The sequence below is a fragment of the Nicotiana tabacum genome, chromosome 10 (genome assembly GCF_000715075.1).
Source record: "Nicotiana tabacum cultivar K326 chromosome 10, ASM71507v2, whole genome shotgun sequence".
Classification (NCBI taxonomy): Eukaryota; Viridiplantae; Streptophyta; class Magnoliopsida; order Solanales; family Solanaceae; genus Nicotiana; species Nicotiana tabacum.
Window position 1 is genome coordinate 142,071,894 of NC_134089.1, and position 20,559 is coordinate 142,092,452.

The 20,559-nt window shown below is 40.2% G+C and overlaps 1 long non-coding RNA gene across 1 annotated transcript in view; it reads right to left on the reverse strand.

Moving 5' to 3' along the window:
- Positions 1–1,057: 1,057 nt before the first annotated feature.
- LOC107764978 (uncharacterized) overlaps positions 1,058–20,559 on the reverse strand; it is a 36,094-nt gene continuing 16,592 nt past the window's right edge. The window contains exon 2 of the long non-coding RNA XR_012695798.1: positions 1,058–1,262. This is a non-coding gene — a long non-coding RNA (uncharacterized LOC107764978). The remainder of the gene's footprint in view (positions 1,263–20,559) is intronic.

Here is a 20,559-nt window from a genome sequence, read left to right on the forward strand (position 1 = left end):
TGGAACTAAGAATGTATAGGTGCATGTTTATTAAATATCCAAGAAAAAAATGGAGTTTATTTTATTGTCCTAAAGAAAATAAGACAATTGTTAAAACAAATGTTTTTTTTCTAGATAAGGACTGTTCAATAAACCATATTCCTAAAAGTAAACTAATTTTACAGGAACTAGGCAAAAAAATAATTACATGTGCAACAACATCAAAACCCACATCGAAATTGATGTTCCATTACATTTAAGTAGTGAGAGAACGTTAATAGACAAAATATGCCATTGTCGAGTGGGAGTGATGTTTGAACGGTGAACACTTAATTAAGAAGTAGCTAATATTTCAATACAGTAAGGTAATGAAGGTAATATTAGTAGTACTTCGTCTTAGTGGGAGAATACTAAGGAAAATCATAGTTCGGTGTACACTCTTAGGATAGTTTCGGTAACAGGATCCCTAAAGAGTTTAATACCAAACTAGTTAGTTACGACAAAGCACTATTAGACAAAGATTGCAGTTGAAAATAACTTGGCAAGCTCCTTTTAACAAAAGCTTATTGGCAGAGACTTTTAATAGTCGTGCAAAAGGATAGTTGTGAAAGTTCACTACTAGAAAATTGATCTATGGCAACAGTGGCAAAGCCGTAACAATAGATACGAAAACCGTTACCATAGACCTATTGCAACGGTTTAGGGACCGTCACATCCGGTCAAGTAGCAATAGCTCTATCGCAACGGTTGCATAGTTGTTGCAATAGGTCCATGTATGGTAACAGTTTTGGAATCCCTTGCAATAGGTCTATCTATTGTAACGGTTACTTAGTCAACTGGGACGGTTTGAAATCATCTCAATAGCATTTTAGGGAATGGTATTTTCTGCTATAGCAACGGTTTAGATGATATATTGCCACAGTTATTAGTAGTTCACGTGACGGTACCGTCTATTGCAACGGTTATTAAGAGCTAGTGCAACGGTACGTTGGTCTATCGCAATAATTATTTACCTATATAATAAAATATAATATCTTAAAACTTATAAAAATCACAAAGGAAATACTCACCAACAAAATTGGAATCCAACATATTCAACTATTATTATTCATATATAAAGGCAAAATACATAATATTGTTTGACAATTCAAGAGTTAACACATAAGATTGCAAAATAGTTTAAAATACAAGATTCTAGAACATCTTAAAGTCTATCAGTGATCAACCAATACTCTTCAGTAAGGTCTTCACCGCATTCACCTACTCTTGTTCATTTGCTTCACCTACAAAATCATCAAAACTCCAATCTTTACTAGATTTGGTTACATAAAATTAACTAAAAATAAAAGGCAGAGAATAAATTTAATTGAATGCTAAAATATAAATAGTGAGGTCCAGGATAAGCATTGCTCTTGTGGAATAGGGTAGAGTTTCAAACTGAACCAAGCAATATTTCTTCTGGGCAATAAAAGAGTTATTTATTGGAAGTATGCTAAAGTTCTTTTCTTCAATTGCCTGGAATCGAGGGGAAAAATTATCACATGGAATGATGGACAGGGGTATAAATCACCAAAGCATAAATAATATACCATAGATGATCTACAGCTTCCCTTTTTGTTGCAAGATGCTGGTGAATTTCTACAAACAACATAGTCCTACAACTTATAGTCTTACACTATGGCCCATCACCCCGTTGACCAATTCATCCCAGAAACAATTAAACTGCTATATTGAGAAATAGAGATAAGTTGATTGGAACACCTCTCAGGAGGAGGCTTCTTGTTAGTACCTGAAGAAATTAACAAGAAGCTCTATTTTTCAATATAATTTACTGTTTGATTCGAAACGTCATGGTCTAAATATTGAACTACCAACAATCAAAAGTGAAACGTTGACAGAGTTGCATACCCAACAAGAAGGCAGTAAATGAAACAGAAAACATAACATTAGAAACTAGAAAATAAACATCATCAAGAAAAAGAGTCCTCTACAGGGGGAACTATCAGAATTAGCACAACAAGAATAAAGGATTATGCAAATAATTATGATTCAAGAGCACGCATCAGTTTACATTAATAAAATGATTATGGAGCAAGTTGTTCAGACGAAAAGACCAAAAAAGAAGAAGAAGGTATCAGTTTGCCCAAATCCTAGCATGACCTTGATTTCTAGCAACTAGCAATATTAATTTCTGGCATATAACCAAACAATGGTAAGTTCAGGAAGCTATACCATAATATTTTGAACTCAAAACAAAAACAAAAAGGATATGCTATCTGGAGATTTAAAGCACATATTATATAAATACTGATCTATATAGAAAGTCTTTTTCTTAATCTTCATTAGATACACGGCAAAAAGATAAGTCCATTGAAACATAAAAGTGTAAGAACTCCAAACTCATTTATGAAAAACAAAACTTACCACAACAATAATTACATTCAAGTTTCAGTAAATTCTTTACGAAGTTGTTTTGTTTCCAAGTTATAGTACTAAAATTATACATCATATATAAAGCTACCAATGAACTGATATATTATTATCCCTTGAAAAAGAAGAATATAATGCTAAAAAGGAGAGTACATGTGTGTTATGTATCAAATTTCTGCAGATTAGAGAAAATATATTGTCGAACATGTTCAAAAACTTAGTGAATAGTAATAGAGTATATAACTAATGCTATTTATAGTTAGCAAAAAAAAAAAAAAAAGAGCCAAAGATTATGAATAATAGTAGTTGACGTTTAATTCGACAAACAGAGCCACCAATATAATAGAACATATATATATAGATAGATATAGATAGATATATAGAGAGAGATAGATATATCATTCGAGCATTTCCTCTTGAATGATACATGTAAACCAAAAGCCAAGAATAATATGTCTACTATATATATATATATAGTAGACATATTATTCTTGGCTTCATGCTAAAGAACTATATATATATAGTAGACTATGCTTAAAATATTTTCCTAATACAAAGGCTTTTCAGATACAAAGGCTTTATTCTATAAAGAATAACTAGAAAAATTAATTTTCGCTAATATTCACTTTGTAATATATCTACCTTTAACCTATCCCAGTGGGACTTTAACCTATCCCAGGTTAAAGTTAAGAATTTAACCTATCTTTTCCCAGTGGGACACTTAATGCTCTAGGTCAATATTTTATCACCAACCCTCCTCCAACCTTCTGAAGAAACAAAAAAGGTTATATTGTTCAGAGCTAGGTTATATACTAGGTTATATACTGGTACACTAGAAATATTCAGATTAAACTCATATTGTACTGGTACCAACCCTCCTCCAACTCATCTTATAAAACGGCGCCAAACTCATATTGTTCTGAAGAAACAATACCCTAGTAAATACCCTAGGGTATTCGCTAATACTAGAATCATGTTGAGATTCTATCTAAACTCATATTGTTCTGAATATTATATAGTATCTAAATACCCTAGTAAAATTATAAGAAAAAATTATGAAGAAAAACTCATCAAACCATATCAAACCAACCTTTCATCACCAATCCTCCTCCAAAAATCACTTTGTAAAATATATCCCTATGAATATTGTAGTAGTTCCTACTCCTTTAAGCTTGTAAAATAAATAAAGGCTTAGGTATATGTGTGATCGTCTGTTATTTCTAAAAGTTCAGTAACGTCTTTCGGGTTTCCCGAAAGGGAAATCTCTCTCCTATAAATGTAAGTTACTCATCTTTATTTAAATTATGTTTCTGATAAATATTACCCCAGTTTTTATGTTACTTTATTTATGTTGTTATATATAAGTTTATGTTTGTTCATATGTTAGATTATTTTGATAACACTCTTAGTATATGGTTAGCTTCCCAATTTCTTAACAAATATGATGGATTAACCTGTAAATTCCTAGAAGAAACTGGTTAAGAAAAACCCGAAAATGATTAAAGAAGGGAATAAGTGTTTAACCATGGCCGGGGTGAGGTTAAAGAAATAAAAGTTAAGAAACAAAAAATTTAACCTATCCCAGTGGGACAGGTTATAAAAGGTTTTAAACTTTATCTAGAAAATATAAACCACAATACAATAAAAGATATAATAGAAAAAATTATTATCTTAGAAAATCATCAGCTAGAAAGCCATATTTAGACAAAGATAGACACGTTAGAAAATATAGAACAGATAGAAATTACAAAAATAAACTAGAATGCTTTACTTGTGGTAGTGTAGAACATTTGGCAAATACATGTCCAAAGAGAATTAATAATAAAACAAGGAATTCACAGTTAATAGAAGATTTCCAAGAAACTCTAATAAATGTAGACGAATATATGTTAGACAATGAAAGCATATACTCAATAGTAAGTGTAGAAATAGAAGAAAAAACTCAAATTGACAGCTCAGAATCAGAAGAAGAAGATTTAATAAATGAAATAGGATTAGAAAGATTAAATTTAAAAGAAAATAATTTTGTAAACATATCAGAAGAATGTACCCATAATTTCGAAAGAAATAAAGAGTTAGATAGTAACCAGTGTTTTATATATAAATGGCACCCTAATAAAAATAAAGAGCTAAATGTAAACTATGCTATCTAGAAGGATGTATAGATATATAATTTAGTTTTTGAACATATTAAAGGAAAAGATAATAATTTAGAAGATCAATTAAGTAGGCTTAAAATTACGGTTAATTAACAGAAAATATTTCATATCTACAGCATGAGACCAACAGTCCCCACGACTGAAGACAAAGGGAAGGGCATTCAAGCCTCACCCCCAGACAGATATTTACAGACAGTATTAGGTAATCTCCATTTTAAGCCACATCCTTTTACAGAACAGACCAATCTAGAAAGAGTGAATTTTGGAAAGCATAGTCTAATATTTTTTCCGCCATCAAATATGTCTTTCAGAATTCTACCAGAATGTGTCATAGACAGATCCCAAAGGTGCTTAATTGATAATTTATGGATAACATATAATAAGAAAGATACTAAATACTTTATAGCAGCACTTAATGTTTTAGGTCAATAATTTATCACCAACCCTCCTCCAATCTTCTGAAGAAACAAAAAAGGTTATATTGTTCAGAGCTAGGTTATATACTGGTACACTAGGAATATTCAGATTCTAGTAAATACCCTAGGGTATTTACTAGGGTATTGTTTCTTCAGAACAATATGAGTTTGGCGTCGTTTTATAAGATACTATATAATATTCATTTTCTGATACCAATCCCTTTTTAATTATCCCTTTTTAATCTTTTTTAATCTGGTATAAGTTAATCTTTTTAATCTTTACTCATCTTTAAATAATCTAATATTATAATTTAATCTTTTTAATCTGGTATCAGAGCAAGAAGATTTTCGGACCAAATAGTTTATGAAACAATTAATTTTCGCTAAATATATAAGTTACCATCACCATCTAATATATATTAGCCGTAAGACCATTAGAAATTATATAAAATATATAAGAATATTAGAATAATAATTAGATATCTTAAATACTGAAGATTTTCATAATTTCCTTTTTCGTGAAATAGAAATAACTAATAGTGAAATACAAGAGGAGAAGGATTATATCCAAATGTGACGACCCAAAGGGTCATCACCGTAATTATTCCTTGTTCCATGCTTCCGAGGCCTTGAAAACCTCGCTTTTAGTCGCCTCGATATTGCGTGCGCAATCCGGGCGCGAAGCCGGAAAGCTTTTATGTTGAAATATGCGAATTTTGTGAGAAATTTGATGGATTTTGATATTAATATGCATAATATTGACTTCGGTCAACATTTTGGGTAAATGGACCCGGACCTGTGATTCGACGGTCCCGGAGGGTCCTAGAAAAATATATGGGGCTTGGGCGTGTGCCCGGAATCAAATTCCGAGGTCCCAAGCCCGAGAAATGAATATTTGTGTGAAATTATTTTCTGAAATTAATTAAGGAAAATGAAGAAGAAAATTGATCGGAAAACTGTGGTATCGGGCTCATAGTTTGGTTCCGACGTCCGGTACGAGTCTTAAATATGTTTTAAGCACAATCTGTAAAGTTTGGCTAAAAACGGACGTCATATGACGTGTTTCGGACTTAAAATGGGGAATTTCAGTTTTATGAAAGTTGAGAGAAAATCATGTGTTTTGAGGCTTGATTCTATGTATATGATGTTATCTTGGCGATTTGATCGCACGAGTAAGTCCGTAAGATGTTTTAAGGTTGTGTGCATGTTTAGTTTGGAGCCCCGAGGGCTCGGGTGAGTTTCGAGTGGGGCCCAGGAGGTCTTAACTTAAAAAAATGCAGGTTCAGGTGTTGCAGGTCCGGCACGGCCGCGGCCATTGGTGCGCGGTCCGCGCTGGCAGCCACGCGGCCGCGGCACTCTTCTGTGCGGTCCGCGTGGTGGGGTTCAAAGGGGGTAACCAGGTCGACCAACGCGGCCGCGCACCAAATCAGTGCGGTCCGCGCTGGGTGGGTTCAGAGGAAGTCCACTTCTTCCCTCCCTCGGCACGGCCGCGGTGCTTTTCTGTGCGGTCCGCGCCAGCCCCCAGCAAAAATGTATAAATTCGGGATTTTCAGTCATTTTTCCACTTTTCATAAACCCAAAATCTAAGAGGCAATTTTCCAAACAACTTTTCTTTTCCAAAACGATTGGTAAGTGATTTCTAACTTAATTTCTTTATTCCTTGACATCTTTTAACATGATTTCAAATTCAAATCAAAGATTTTCATGGGTGAAATTGAGTGTTTTGGGTAGAACCTAGGTTTTTTACAAATGGAGAAGTTGGACCTCAATTTGGGGTCTGATTTCAAAACAAATCATATATTTGGATTCATGGGGGAATGGGTAACCGGGTTTTGGTCCGAACCTCGAGTTTCGACCACGTGGGTCCGGGGGTATTTTTGACCTTTTGGGGAAAAACCTTGTAAAAATCTATTTTCATGCATTGGAATGATTCATTTAGTAATTATTAATGTGATTAAGTAACTTATGACTAGATTCGAACGGATTGGTGGTGGAATCAAGAGGTAAAGCTATAATTGAGACTTGAGTGGTGTTCAAGTCATCGAGGTAAGTGTTTGTTCTAACTTTGGCTTGAGGGAATAGGATTAGGATGTTATTTGCTACTTGTTAATGTAGAGTACGGTGTATAGGCATGGTGACGGTTATCTATGCACCGGAGTCTAGCATGACCGTGAGTCTTAATTGCTTTTAATTCGAATAATGTGATACAATCTCCTTGTTTACTTGATGAGTTTCATATAATGTGAACGATTGAGGTAGAATTGTGATTGGTGTACTTTTGGAGCGTTAGCTCGAACATGAATGTGTTAGTTGAGGAAGAAGTGATTTAAAAAGAGAATGTGTTGTGAGTACTCCCTTGTCGGGATGTGTAGACTGATATATACTCTCCCTTGTCGGGATATTTTGGGTTGTTAGCTGTACCCTTGTCGGGTTAAAGGTATTGAGTTGTTATCCTCCCCTAAAGGGGCCTACTATATTAAGTCAGATATTATATACTATATTATGGGATCGTGCGGCACGCCGTCCACTTGGTTATTGGCCTCCGTTGCCGATGACATATTGTGCACTGTGATAAAGATGAATTGGGATCGTGTGGCACACCGTCCACTTATATATGATATTATGGGATCGTGTGGCACGCCGTCCACTTATATATGATATTATAGGATCGTGTGGCACGCTGTCCACTTATATATGATATTATGGGATCGTGTGGCACGCCGTCCACTTATATATAATATTATGGGATCGTGTGGCACACCGTCCACTTATATATGATATTATGAGATCGTGTGGCACGCCGTCCACTATATATATAAGTATATATATATATTATGGAAACCGGAGTTTCTTCTGTTTATTTCCGATATTTCATTTTTATCTGTTACTCCCCGATAGCATGTCCCCTCTCAGCTTTACTTTGTATTATCCTGTTATTGTTTTCTTGCACTTGTTATATATATCTGTACAGGTTAATTGTGGTAGGTCCTGTCTAGCCTCGTCACTACTTCGCCGGGGTTAGGCCAGGCACTTACCAGCACATGGGGTCGGTTATGCTGATGCTGCACTCTGTGCATTTTTGTGCACAGATCAGGGAGCAGCTTTCGGACCGCAGTAGTAGGACTTTTGGGAGCTATCTTTAGTCCATGGACTCTTGAGGTAGCCTAACTGGCGTTCGCAGGCCGAAGTCCCTTTCCATGTTTTTCGTTTGTTTATCTTGTATCAGACAAACATGATGTATTTTCCTTTCAGACATTGTTTGTAGCATTCTGTAGTAGTCTGTGAGCTAGTGACACCAAACTCTGGGTAGCATTTTGGTTCAAACTTCCGCACTTTTGGTTTTCAGTTGTTTTAAATTTAAAGTCTTCCGCTTAGATTTTGTCTCGCTTATTATATTGTTGAAAGAAAGTAGGAAAGGTGTTTTAAACATTTGGCTTGCCTAGCTCCGATAGTAGGCGCCATCACGAAACCCGATGGTGGAAAATCCGGGTCGTGACAAGTTGGTATCAGAGCCCTAGGTTACTTAGGTCTCACAACTCATGGACAAGCTCAGTAGAGTCTGAGGGATCGGTATGGAGACGTCTGTATTTATCCCGCAGAGGCTACTGAGTTAGGAAAACTTCACTTTGTTCATTCTTGTCGTGCGATTATGTTTCTCAAGTACTGATTGTCTTTCCACTTTGTTCTTTCGCAGATGGCGAGAACACGTGCTTCATCTTCTACCGCGCAGTAGCCTGAGCCCCCAGCAGCAGCTCCTATTAGGGGCAGAGGGCGAGGCCGAGGCCGGGGCAGAGCTCAGCCCCGAGCAGCAGTCCCAGCGACGGAGCCTCAGGTCGATTTTGAGGAGGAGGTTCCAGCCCCAGTTGTTCCAGTGGGCCCAGCTTAGGTCCCAGAGGGTTTCATAGCCACTTCAGTGCTTCAGGACGCTTTGGTCCGACTGGTAGGCTTTATGGAGGGTATTTCTAGAGCGGGTTTGCTTCCCGTAGCTCCAGCCACATCTCAGGCTGGGGGAGGAGTTCAGACTCCCGATACTCGTACTCTAGAGCCGGTAGCTCCTCAGGCTCAGGTTCCAACAGTTCAGCCAGCCGTGGCAGTTCAGCCAGCTGTGGCAGCCCAGCCAGGTATTGCGGCTCAGTCCAGTGATGGTGCGTCTATGTCCGCGGATGCTTTGTGGAGGCTTGATCGTTTCACCAAGCTCTTCACTACTACATATAGTGGAACTCCCTCAGAGGATGCTCAGGATTTCATCTTCAGCTGTCATGAGGTTCTACGGACTATGGGCATTGTAAAGACCAATGGGGTCGACTTCGCCACTTTTCACCTGGCAGGATCCGCCAAGACTTGGTGGAGGGATTTCTGTTTAGCCAGTCCAGCAGGGTCGCCATCATTGACCTAGGATCAGTTTTCAGAGTTATTTCTGGGGAAGTTTCTTCCAGTTACTCAGCGAGATGCTCTTCGTAGGTAGTTTGAGCATTTCCAGCAGGGTCCTATGACGGTCACCCAGTATGAGACCCTGTTCATTGATCTTGCTCGTCATGCCATTGTGATACTCCCCACCAATAGAGAGAGGGTGCAGAGGTTTATTAATGGGTTGGCCCAGCCGATCCGTGTTCAGATGGCCATGAGTGCCGGGAGTGAGATTATATTTCAGGAGGCGGCAGATGGTGCCCGCCGGATAGAGTTGGCACTTTCTCAGGGAGGTGGTCATGGGTCTGATAAGAGGCCCCGTCATTCGGGTAGATTCAGTGGTACCTCATCTGGAGGTAGGGATTCTTATGGTAGAGGCCATCCTTCGAGGCCCTTTCAGTCAGCTCTCCAGGCTTCTCATGGTACACCAGGTGGTCGTGGTTCTCAGCTGCAGTATTCTGACCAGCAGCTCTTCAGTTCACCATCAGCACCTATCAGTGCACCACCACTTCTCAGCAGGCTTCGTTATTCTCAGCAGCCGAGGGCTTGTTATACTTGCGGCAACGTGAGTCACATTGCCAGATATTCCTCGAGCTTCTATCAGCTCACAGCAGCAGGGTCCTCGCACGATGATTCAGGCACTAGTTGCCCCACAACCTGCCCAGCCAGCTAGAGGCGGGGGTAGAGGACATAGAGGTGGAGGTAGAGGCCTTAGAGGTGGAGCTCAGACCGCTAGAGGTAGGGGTCAGCCAACAGCAGATCGTCCCAGGGATATGATTTAGGGAGGTGGGGCCCAGCCCCGTTGTTATGCCTTGCCTGCTAGTCCAGAGACTGAGTCATCAAATGTTGTGATTACAAGTACTATTCTGGTCTGTGATAGGGATGTTTCTATGCTATATGATCCCGGATCTACGTATTCATATGTGTCGTCCTATTTTGCACCCTATTTGGTTATGCCTAGTGAGGCCTTGAGTATTCCTCTATACGTGTCTACACCAGTGGGGGATTCTATAGTGGTGGACTGGGTTCATCGTTCCTGTGTTGTGGTATTCAGGGGTCTTGAGACCCGTGTTGACTTGTTGCTCTTGGATGGATTTCGACGTCATATTAGGGATGAATTGGTTGTCCCCGTATCATGCGATCTTGGATTGCCATGCCAAGACTGTGACCTTGGCGTTGCCAGATTTTCCCCGACTAGAGTGGAGAGGGACTCCTGGTCATTCTACTCGCAGCGTTATTTCTTATGTAAAGGCTCGACGCATGGTCGAGAAGGGGTGCCTAGCTTATCTGGCCTATGTTCACGACTCCAGCGCTGAGGTCCCGTCTATTGATTCTGTTCCTATTGTTCGGGAGTTTCCCGAGGTCTTCCCTTCGGACCTGCCAGGCATGCCGCCCGACAGGGATATTGATTTTTGTATTGATCTAGCTCCGGGCACTCAACCCATTTCCATTCCGCCGTATCGTATGGCGCCGCCAGAATTGAAAGATTTAAAGGATCAGCTTCAGGATTTACTTAAGAAGGGTTTCATTAGACCCAGTGTTTTGCCTTGGGGCGCACCAGTGCTATTTGTGAAGAAAAAGGATGGTTCGATGAGGATGTGCATTGATTACCGGCAATTGAACAAGGTGACGATTAAGAACAAGTACCCACTGCCGAGGATCGACGACTTATTCGACCAACTTCAGGGTGCGAGGGTGTTTTCAAAGATAGATTTGAGATCTGGCTACCACCAGCTGAGGATTAGGGTGTCTGATGTCCCTAAGACAGTATTTCGCACTCGGTATGGGCACTATGAGTTTTTGGTCATGTCATTCGGATTGACTAATGCCCCAGCAGCGTTCATGGAGTTGATGAACCGAGTTTTCAGACCTTATTTGGACTTGTTCGTGATAGTCTTCATTGACGATATTCTTATATACTCCCGCAGTCAGGAGGAGCATGAGCAGCACCTCAGAGCGGTTCTTCAGACCCTGAAGGATAGTTAGTTGTATGCTAAGTTCTCGAAGTGCGAGTTTTGGTTGAGTTCGGTCACCTTCCTGGGTCATGTTGTATCAACAACAGGTATTCAGGTAGACCCGAAGAAGATAGAGGCAGTCAAAAACTGGCCTCGACCAGCTTCAGCTACGGAGATTCGGAGTTTCCTGGGGTTAGCAGGTTACTATCGTTGGTTCATGGGAGGGTTTTTATCCATTGCAGCCCCTATGACCAGATTGACCCAGAAAGGTGCTCAATTCAGATGGTCAGACGAGTGTGAGGCGAGCTTTCAGAGGCTCAAGACAGCTCTGACCACGGTACCGGTATTGGTTTTGCCCACAGGTTCAGGGCCCTATACAGTCTATTGTGATGCATCTCGTATTGGACTTGGTACAGTGTTGATGCAGGATGGCAAGGTCATTGCCTATGCTTCGAGGCAGTTGAAGGTTTATGTGAAGAACTATCCAGTGCATGATTTGGAGTTGGCAGCCATTGTTCACGCATTGAAGATTTGGAGACACTATCTGTATGGTGTGGCGTGTGAGGTGTTCACGGATCATAAGATTCTTCAGTATTTGTTCAAGCAAAAGGAGTTGAATTTGAGGCAGAGGAGGTGGTTGGAATTGTTGAAAGATTATGACATCACTATCTTATATCACCTGGGAAAGGCCAATGTGGTGGTCGATGCCTTGAGTAGGAAGTCAGCCAGTATGGGCAGTCTTGCTTATATTCTGGTCGGTGAGAGACCGCTTGCCTTGGACGTTCAGGCTTTGGCCAATCAGTTTGTGAGGTTGGACATTTCTGAGCCTAGTCGAGTATTACCTTGCATGGTCGCTCATTCTTCGTTATTGGAGCGTATCCGTGATCGGCAGTTCGATGATCCCCATTTGTGTGTCTTGAGGGACACGGTGCAGCGTGGAGGTGCCAAGAAAGTGACCTTAGATGATGATGGTGTATTGAGATTGCAGGGGCGAGTTTGTGTGCCCAATGTTGATGGGATTTGAGAGTTGATCTTAGCGGAGGCCCACAGTTCTCGGTATTCTATTCACCCGGGTGCCGCGAAGATGTATCAGGATTTGAGGCAGCACTATTGGTGGCGTAGAATGAAGAAAGACATTGTTGCATATGTGACTCGTTATTTGAACTGTCAGCAGGTTAAGTACGAGCATCAGAGGCCCGGTGGTTTATTTCAGAGGATTGAGCTTCCCGAGTGGAAGAAGTTTGACGTGGTTTGGGTTATTGTTGATAGGCTGACCAAGTCAGCGCATTTTGTTCCTGTTGCAGCCACCTATTCGTCCGAGAGGTTAGCCGAGATTTATATCAGGGAGATTGTTCGCCTTCATGGGGTGCCGCTATCTATCATTTCGGATCGGGGTACGCAGTTTACCTCGCATTTCTGGAGGGCGGTTCAGCGAGAGTTGGGCACCCAGGTTGAGTTGAGTACAGCATTTCATCCCCAGACGGACGGTCAGCCCGAGATGACTATTCAGATTCTTGAGGACATGTTCCGAGCCTGTGTCATTGATTTTGGAGGCTCGTGGGACCAGTTTTTGCCGTTAGCAAAGTTTGCCTACAACAACAGCTACCAGTCCAGCATTCAGATGGCTTCGTATGAGGCGTTGTATGGTATGCGATATCGGTCACCAGTTGGATGGTTTGATCCGGGAGAGGCTCGATTATTGGGTACGGATCTGGTTCAGGAGGCCTTGGACAAGGTCAGGATGATTCAGGATAGACTTCGTACAGCTCAGTCCAGACAGAAGAGTTATGCAGACAGCAAGGTCAGAGATGTTGCTTTCATGGTTGGTGAGCGGGTATTGCTCCGTGTATTGCCTATGAAGGGCGTGATGAGATTTGGGAAGAAAGGCAAGCTCAGCCCTAGGTTCATCGGTCCATTTGAGATTTTTGATTGTATGGGAGAGGTGGCTTATAGACTTGCCTTGCCACCTAGCTTGTCAGTTGTGCATCCCGTTGTGAGCACGTGATTTTTGCCCTACAAGAACTACTCCCACAAAAATTCAAAATAAAATGGTTTTGTGTTGTTTGTGATTTATTTGTATTTTTGTCTGTGCATGTTTATTTCTACTTTAATTAAGAAAAATACAAAAATATGTGTTGCATGTGCATTTAGGATTTAATTTTACAATTTAGGAATTAATTAAACTATCAAGTTTGCTTTACAAAATGGAAAGATCACAAAAAATATGTACTTTGCATTTTTGGCGTTTAATGTCCGAATTGTGTGATTTTATCTTTATTGGGTGTTTAATTGCATGTGATAGCTGTTATTAAGAGTTAATGTTTTAAGTTAATTGTCAATGTTATAATTCAATTAGGATTTTTAGTTGAAAAGGAATTAAAAGAAAATGAAAGAAAAAAAAAGAAGAAAAAGAGTGGACATTAGGCCGATTTCAGTGCAAAAATCAGGCCCAAATCACCCATGAACCAGGTCCAGTTTGGCCTGGTCAGAGACGTCTTAAAATGACGTCGTTTGGTCACTCTTAATCAAAGCCATTGATACGACTTGATCCAACGGTCACAGATCAATGCCCCTTACCCATTCCCTGGCCCGACCCGTTACCCGGATCGACCCCGACCCCAACACTAAACCAAACGACACCGTATTAGGTTAATCTCCTTCATCCTGGCCGTTGATCTTAATTGATCTAACGGCCGGGATTAAATTCCCCACCTGGTATATATTCCTAAATCCTACCCCGCCCCCTAAACCAAGCCCCCCACCTCTTCGTCTCTGAGCTTCAGAGACCAAACATATCCCCCGCCTCTTGCCACCGTGCACCACCCACCGGAAATCGCCTCACGGCGGTTCCGGTGGTCCAAACGACCCCATGTTTACACCATTGATTCTCCTCGACCTCCCCAATCAGAACCCCTAACCCTTATCCCTCGAATCCCAGCCGTTTGAGTCGAATATTAGATCGAAATAAGGCCGGAACCCCAGTTCGTCCAATGACCCCCAATTTCACACCACAGCTCCGCCCTGACTTCTTCTCTCCAAATCCACCTTCCCCTTCCTTCGAATCTAGTCTCAGCCGTTCGAATATTGATTTTGAGCCAAGAACCCTAGCGCCGCCACAAGATCCCCTGGTAGCGGCGCCTAACCTAAACCCTCCCAAACTCACACCTTTTGACCACTAGACCTCCCCAGCCCCAAATCACACCCTAGTTTCGTTCGAATCTCATCGGAACTATTCAAGTCCAAAATCGAACAAGCAAACCCTAAACCTAGAGGCAGTCCGAGGAAAATTGGGGGTTCTAATCGACTTTAGTCGAGGGTTCTCAGTGAAGAACACTCGATTAAAGTCCGTTTTTACCCCAAAAGGCTCAAGTCGGAGTTACGAGCAGAGCGACTGAGAGATAGGTCTAAGTTCGGAGTTATTTCTTCTGTTTCTCTGTTTGTTTTCATGTTTTGTTTGTTTGTTTGTTTAAGATGAGTTCGAATTCGTCTTTTATCAATTACTCTTTTTCCTTCTCCATCAGACCTTCTTATTTGGTCCAATTTTATCATCATTTCTGTTTGTTGTCGGTTGTTGTATGCTGTAATGGGTGTAATCGATTGAATAAGTGTCGTCGATTAGTCTGTTATGTTTGAATGTTAGATTAGCATGATAATAGTTTAAGTTTTGATTCATCCCCGTAGGTTTACCTTCCTGTTTCTTCTCTGTTCTAATGTTGTGTTGAAGTAAGCATGATGGAATCAGTTGTTTCGAAGTGTTCCAATTTCCCTTTCTCATGGTTATCCACCATGTTCTTTCGTATGAGTTCAGTTTGTTTTCGTTCAGTGTTCATCTGTTTTGTCTAGGTTAGAATTGTGATAGCTTAATCCCTGTATCAACGCGTTATTTGATTCAGTTTCAGTTTTAGCTTCAATGATTTTGTTGGGGTCTGTGTGGTGTTAATATGGTTTTGATTTAAGTTCAGTCTGCTGGTTCCAGTTAGAATTCAGCCTTAGTCATTTAGTTGTTAGAAACTTGGTAGGCTGGATTGATTATAGCTGTTGTAGTTTGTTGAATTCAGCTTGGGTAGTGGGTAGATTTGAATAGGTTGGAGTTGAAAGGCTCAATGCAGGGTGAAAGGGAGTGGGTAGGACAGTAATCACAGGGGTTAAGGGGGTATTTTGGGGATTGAAAAGTTCAGAAATTGGTTAGTTTAAGTGGGCTGATAGTAGGGTACTAAAATACCATTAAACTAATACAATTGTTTACTGCTAATGGGGAACAATACATAATGGTGGGGAAAGGTTTAAAGAAAATGGATTAAGAAATAGGTGCCCATACCTATTTGAATAAAGAAACACAAGTGTAGTAGGGAACAAAACATGTACTAGTGGAATTAAAAGGAGATGATGGGCAGAATTAGTGGGAAAATTCTGCCCAAAGTCCTTTTGAAAGTTGAGGGGCAGGGTCAGTGTTTGGTGATAAATAGAGTCACTTAGGATAGATTTTAGGGAGGAGTTTTGGACACGAATTTTTCCTTCTGAGAAAAAGATCTGGAGAGGAGTGTACACAGTACAGTTTTTTTACACAGTCAAAGGGTTGGTTTTTAGGAGCAGAAAATCAGTTCTTTTTCAAGCTTCTGAGTCTGGTCTGTCTGTTCCTTTGGACAGAGAAGAAGGCTGGTTTTTGGAATAGAAAATCAGTTTATTTTCCAAGCTTTTGAGTTGGGTCGGGCCATTCTTTTGTCCAGGCTTTAAGAGGAAAAACATTCTGAAAATCTGAAGTGGAAACTAGTGTGCTGTCTAGTTAAAATTGGTTTTTGGACTGTTTCCTGCTACTCTTTTGGTTTGAAGTTGGTTTCAAGTTGGGTTTACTTTGGGTGCTGTTATGGCTGTGTTGGTTTGTTTGTGTTGCTGTATGGTATAGCTGGGGAATCCTTTTTAACTATTTTTCCTGAGTTGCTGCTGGATATCTGTTATTGTTGTTGTTGTGTTGTACCATCTGTTGTATTGCTACTGCTGCTGATCCTGCTTCTTCTCCATTGTATTCCATTTCCAGGTACACATTCTAAAAACCTGTGTTGATGTAAGCTCGAATTTGGAGTTGAAGTTGAGATGAAATGGGAATGCAGCTATTAGTTCTATTTGACATGACTGTATAAATAAACTAAAACTGTTTCTTTATTAGCTAGATAATCACTCGATATGTCTTGAATGTATGTAAGCCTGTGATCTCGAGCAGTGGTTGTATTTAGTTTTATGTTAGGTTAATAGGATAGTTAGATTAATTTCAGTTTTTGTAATTTATTTCGTGAAGTCATTTGAAAGCAATTCACATTGCAATCAACCTTTAGTAATGGTCGTCAGGTGTTTTTTTTTTGGTACTAAAATAGGACTGTTTATTTACTACATCATGTCATGTTAAAATTGGCCCGCAAAGAGTGTTGTGGTTATTTTGTTCAAGTTGTTCCAAGTAGAACGCGTACTGCTTTCACTCTAAAATTAGGATGCTTACCTAATGACATGCAAATGAATAAGTAAATGCTTGACCTCAGGGGCTCGATCTCTCCTACACAACTTAGCACGCCCCATTAGGTTTTGGGCTTGCCTCAAGGCCCACCTGTTGTTGTTCGTTCACAAGTAGAATTAGTTGGCCCATTTAATTTGGGCCTGATTTAAAGGTCTCAGTATATAATTAACACAATATAAGTTTGGGGGCTTTGAGTTACGTAGCGGGTTCAAATTTAAAGGTCCGTCCTTTGGTATGGACTCGAACTTGAACTAGAAGCCCGCTTTTATAATATTAATTAATTAGAACTTCTTCTCTTTTATTTCAGAGACGAACTTAATAGAAAGTGTAGTCACCTTAGGATTGCCTTTTTAAAATAAACGAGATGAGTCTCGCTTAGTAAAACGCATAGTGGCGGGTCCCTCTGTAAATATATATATATATATATATATATATCAAATGCTTAAATTCTGGGACGGGCCGTTTAGCGAATTTCCCGACCTCATCCAAAATAACAACGCATTAGTCTCTTTAGGCGCGTACTTTTAATAATTTACTTTCTTAAACTCGGGTGCACATTTATGTGACCCAAATCCAAATCTCAATGAAGTCGAAATACATCGATAATCACGGGTACATTGATTGTAACGTGATTCGAGATGCATTTCCATGACATTGCAATTCTTTTTTAATAATGAACGAGACGAGCCTCGACGAACGAAATACATAAGTTGCGGGGCCATCATTAAGTATTTGTAAAATTTCTTAGACTTCGGGATGGGCCATTTAGCAAAATTTGATGGCCCTACCCAAAATAATGATACTCTAGTCGTTTTAGGCGCGCCTTTAATAATTTACTTTCTTAAACTCGGGTGCATATTTATGTGACCCAAATCCAAATCTCAACGGAGTCGAAATATGTCGATAACCACGGGTACATTGATGTGACGTGGTTCGAGATACGTTTTCACGACGTTGCAATTCTCATTAAAAAATAATAATAATAAAAGCGGTAAAAAGTTAAAATTTGCATATAGGTTCAACATGTATTAAAATCAGATAAATAAGCCGAATATGACAGTTGAGCGACCGTGCTAGAACCATGGAACTCGGGAATGCCTAACACCTTCTCTCGGGTTAACAGAATTCCTTATCCGAATTTCTGGTTCGCGGACTGTAATACAGAGTCAATCTTTTCCTCGATTCGGGATTCAACCGGTGACTTGAGACACCAGAAATCTCCCAAGTGGCGACTCTGAATTAAATAATAAATCCTGTTTCGATTGTCCTTTAATTGGAAAAACTCCATCTGCGCCCCTTGGCGGTGGCGCGGGTGAAAAAGGAGGTGTGACAGCTCTGGCAACTCTGCTAGGGATACCAACCCAGAATCTCTGGTTTAGGGTTCAAGAATTCGAGCTTAGAATAATTGTTATATTTGGCTTTATTTATTATCTGATTTTATTCACATGCTTGGGCCTAATGTGCTAAGTGCTGCTTTTTACCGCTTTGATATTATCCGAACTATATATAAACTGTTACGAAATCCTTCTCTTCTCATCTCTGGGGATGTGCTTACTGGTTGAGACTCCCTATTCTGTTAGTGTCATACCCTGAAATGAGAAAGAGGCCGGACAAGTTACTAAGCCGGATGGCCTTTTGGTTCCCGGTACGTAGCCCCCTCCTCGACTCGAGTTGTCTGCTCGGGTACACAGTCTAGAACAAATACCCAGGGTATAAACCTAGAATAACTCAGCTTCATGTCGGATCCCTAGTAGGAACGTGTGTTTGCATCACGTGCATTTGACTTTGGAGGCTCAACACAGGGGTTGGGTCTGTCTAGGACAGGTGTACCAAAATGACAAAAGACCATCCTGATGCATCTTACTTGTTACTTGTGCATTTGTTTGCTTCGGACTTGCATGCTGACCGACTTTTGAATATTTTTTAGGAAAGAGAGATAGAGGTACGAGGGTTAAGAAGAGTTAAATCGCTTGTTTTGAAAAAACTAGTGTCCAAATAGTGTCGAAACTCTGCCGAATTTTTGAGAAAATTAAAAGAAAAAAAAAAGAAAAAAAGAAGAAAAAAAAAGGGTTTTGTTTATGAAAAATAGTTTTATTTACCAATGAAAAAGAGTCTTGTTTTCAAAAGAATTTTGTTTTATTGGCCCGAACTACGCCAGTTTAATTCTCATTGGGTGTGAGATACGTAGGCAACCCTCATCGGGTCCAACCACCCTTTTTGCAAAAATAGCCAAAAATGTTAAATTTTAATAGTCAACATAAATAAATCGGGTGATGTCGTTTTTGTCAAAAATAGTCAAATGTCCCCAAAAGGGACGACGGAAGGCCAATTTTGCATAAATAGCCACCTTTGGTCGTTTTAAGATTTCGATCAGTTAATCCATACAGCCTTAAAATCTGCATTCTCGAAATGCTGAAAGGCCGTATGTGCGAAATCAGGTTTTTTATTTTTTATTTTTTGGGAAAAATGTGTGTTAATTTTATTTTGAGTCAAATAAATCTTAAATTTTAAACACCCTAATAAATGTGCAGAATGAGCACAAGTCAGAATTTACACATAACAATAGTGAACAAGATCCCTTTGGAGTTGCACATGTGGTGGGATGATTTGGGCGGATCAGAGCGCGACGTGGTCAAGCTATACCTGGGAGGCCTCACTGGGTGGCTGAAGATTAATCCTAGGGGGATATCATAAAGGCTTTGGTTACATATTTTGGAACACGGCCCACAATGTATTCCACTTCTCAGATTTTAAACTCACCCCAAGAGGTAGAAGGTTATATGGACATTACTGAGGGGCTAAGGCACAAATATCAGATTGCTCCAAGAGCCGTCGATACGCACCAGGTCATGGATCTACTAAAGATAATCAAGGGAGTCCCGTACTCTAAGTCGGATAAAGTTTTTCTACTCTGCAGTTCATGGGCATATATGAGGGTTCGATGATCCAAAAAGCGGGGTTTGCAACAAAGGGAATCAGATAAAATGGGATGAACGTAGGCGGTTCGCCTTCATGGTAGCATCCTTGGGCATTGTGGCGCTTCTCCGAAAAAGACAGAAATATTGATTTAAAGGTGGCAAGAGTCATCAAAACCCTGAGTACCAGCAATAAAAGCACGCTTGCCCCATGATGGTATCCAAGATGTACTGAGCTCTCACAGCTTGTAAAGCCGAGGCAGATTTCTTCGAGGGGTACATAAGCGCGAGCAAAGCATACGCGGCAAATAAAGAGGGACTACGAAGGGAACATCGCTATATTGAGAAAAACAATATCCACTCTCAAAGAGCGGATCTTTAGACAAGCCCGAGATGCCAGAGCAGATAGGAAGCGCTGCTATGATCTGATGGCCCGAATGGAGAAACAGATGAATGAGTTTCAGGATCAACACTTTTACAACGCTCAAGTGCTGGGGATGCGGAATCAACAAACAAAGCGATTGCTTACGGAAAGGAACAGAATCAAGGGAAGGATCGACGATATCGGGCACTACATCACCATAGAGTGCCTAGCTTGTGAGGATATGTCCTGTACCACCTTATTTGTTTCAATAAGGATTCACGTCCACTAGATCATGGAAAATTTAAAAGATCTGCAGAGAGGCCATGCACCAAAACCCGCGGCGAGGCCAAACGATCCCCCGCGGGCGCCCAAAATTAAAAACTCTAGGACATTCATAGTTTGAGTCTGTATTTTCCTTGTCTTCAGAG